The sequence below is a fragment of the Cydia strobilella genome, chromosome 10 (genome assembly GCF_947568885.1).
Source record: "Cydia strobilella chromosome 10, ilCydStro3.1, whole genome shotgun sequence".
Classification (NCBI taxonomy): Eukaryota; Metazoa; Arthropoda; class Insecta; order Lepidoptera; family Tortricidae; genus Cydia; species Cydia strobilella.
In genome coordinates this window covers 9,758,242-9,761,101 of record NC_086050.1, presented here as the reverse complement: position 1 = coordinate 9,761,101, position 2,860 = coordinate 9,758,242, and the positions used below count along the sequence as shown (strand labels likewise).

The 2,860-nt window shown below is 34.7% G+C and overlaps 1 long non-coding RNA gene across 1 annotated transcript; it reads right to left on the bottom strand.

Annotated features, from left to right (window-relative positions):
* Window positions 1-294: 294 nt before the first annotated feature.
* On the bottom strand, window positions 295-1,076 carry LOC134744764 (uncharacterized). Its single transcript, XR_010128115.1, has 2 exons — window positions 1,009-1,076; window positions 295-889 (listed from the first exon to the last, which is right to left on the bottom strand). It is a non-coding gene; the product is annotated as an uncharacterized LOC134744764 (long non-coding RNA).
* Window positions 1,077-2,860: the final 1,784 nt, after the last annotated feature.

Below are 2,860 nucleotides of genomic sequence, written 5' to 3'. Positions count from 1 at the left end.
CGTACTTAAAGACAAATGTCAGTAAATTCGTAATGTTACAGTAAAGTAACCTAGAGATGTTTACAATATCGAAATTTGAAAGCTGTCTTTCCATGGTGTGGCATTTAAAGGGTTAAGAATACGAGTTATGGGGCCTGTAGATGGGCCATACTTTCACTGCATATGTGGCCGGCAACTATTGGTGCCTTTCTCTAACATGTAAGTAAGAGAAGGACACCAATAGTTGCCGGCCACATATTGCAGTGAATATGTCGTGTTAATACCTACAAAAATATACTGAATAAAACAAAAACACAAATTGAATAATATGATTTATTAAGAGATACGATCAGTAATAAACTATTCTAACATAATATCGTTTAATAGGCATAATAAACATAACTTTTACAAATACTAGTTATTTTTTTGTTTTAGGTATTTAGTTCAAGAAAGTTAGCAACTCTTGTAAATTATGGTCTATCTTTGACTTTGTGCACGTACATGACGGAAAGTGACATAACACTGATCGAGTGATCGCTGTAGGGTGACCAAATTGTTTAAAAATGTATTGTTTTCAATTTGAGGTAGATGCCAACTTATTTATATTCTCCTATATTCTTCATCACGTCTTGTTATTTCTGATCGCGTTTTCTGAATCACCATATTTTAGACATTATTTTTAATACTTAGCGAGGGTGAGGTCCTGGGTGGCCAGGAGGTCCATGATGACCAGGGGGTCCAAAATGACCAGGTGGGCCATGGGGCCCTGGAGGCAAATGTACTCCCGGTGGACCATGTGGCCCTGGATGATGAGGGGGTCCAGGTGGACCGTGATGGTGACCTGGCGGGCCTGGTGGATGGTGGCCGGGGGGTCCTGGTGGACCGGGAGGATGATGACCCGGGAACATTTCTACAGATAATACCGATAGCTTAAGTTTTTGGAAATCTACAATTCGTGGAATAAATAAAAATTAAGAGTAATTATAAATTCGCTTAGTTGTCAGTAACTTTATTACATTATATTCTTACCTTCAATAATTAATCCTCGATTACAATAAAGCTGTGTGATATACACAGCGGTTGTCACAGAACTGATAACAGCCAGATATTCATATAGCGGCATCCATAGCAATTTTTCACCGTCTTATCTGTTAAGCTGATATTGTTATTCCAGCAAACCGGTTCCGTGTTTCAACCATTGATACCCAGCACAATAAATCATAGTGATATTTCAGCAGTTTTTTTATTACACAATTTTTTAAAAGTATTACAACAACAACAAATCCTCTTTACTGCACAACCTCAGAAAAAATGTACATGGAAACACAAATAATATATGAAGACAGAGGTGTCAACAGGCGGCCTTATCGCTAAAGAGCGATCTCTTCCAGACAACCTTTATGTAGTGGAGAAATGACACATAAATTAACCAATTAGGAGGTGCAAAAAAACTAAGTTAAAACAAAATAAGCATTAGAAAAAAAAATACCTTTAAAAGTTTAAAATTCAAGTATACAACAATAACTACACAAGCTACAATAAGACAATTCATATACATACATACTACTTACATTATATATACCTATATAAGGAGCAATGAGTGTTGATAAGTATTTTTTATAAATAAATAATAATAAATAAATACCATCTATTTTCAGGCAACTATGGGCACTATTATGGCCCATACATATGTACACACCTTACAAACTAACATACAAACAAATATTAGTATTTTTCCCTTTTAACAGCTTATCTGATTGCTATTTTCAGATGACTACGTAAGTAAATGTAGGTAATGTTTGTACACCAAAGTACCTTTATTAAATGCCTTTTATGCTTTTAAAAAGTACAGCAAAAATTTAAACATTGTAACAGATTTTCTCCAAAGTGTCAACTCTAACTACTATTACTGTACCTATGCTGTGTGCGACTTGTATGGAAAAGAGCAAAAACGACTTAGTAACATTGCCCACCAATTTTGTACAGAAGTTTACACAGTTAACTATGTTGGAAGGGATGAGTAGATTACTCCTTTATATTAAAGTTTGAACGTTGAAATTATTTGAACGTCTTATAAGCTGTTTTTCAATACGAAAGTGACGTAGGCAATGTGGGTAAAATTTTTACACAACGTTCCCCGCCATCAAGTGTCAAAAAAGCGGATTAAATGATAATTTAAAAATTATTTTTCTAAATAAAATCTCGTGAATGATCACAATGGATGCAGTAGACAAGAAAAAAATATAACCTTTTACTGTCATAAGGAGTATTTTTAGATAAGCAATTGTTTTTTCGTAAAAAATGGATAGAGATTGTTAGTTTAAAGGTACTCTTATATTGTTTAAATAAGAATCATTTATTATGAAATCTCATTAACATTAGGTAGGTAGGTACCTAGATTAGCACTGCTGCCACTCCGTTGTTAAAGGATGACTCACGTTAGACCGGGCCGTGTCCGGAGCTTCCGGCGCTTCGTTTTCTATGGAAAGCATCACGTGATCACCTGTCATGTCATAGAAAAATAAGCGCCGAAAGCTCCGGCCCGGACACGGCCCGGTCTAACGTGAGTCATCCTTAAGTTGTCCCTCAAACACGTTGAAAATAAAAACATTTTAGTATTTTTTTTAATTCAGTCTAGTTAATTTGCTGTCGTTAAAAGTATTGTCTGCAACGGTACCTAACTAACTACTCTAACTAGGTCTTAGAATTATCTGGTCTGCTTTACTTTGACCCTTGTTTACCTATTGCATAAAATACTAAAGGTGTTTTAGGTATATGCCTAAATACATGTTTGCAGTAAATCACACAACATAGTTTTATTAATATTTATTTTATTTATACAACGTATAGTATTTTATTTATACAACGTATATAGCCAACA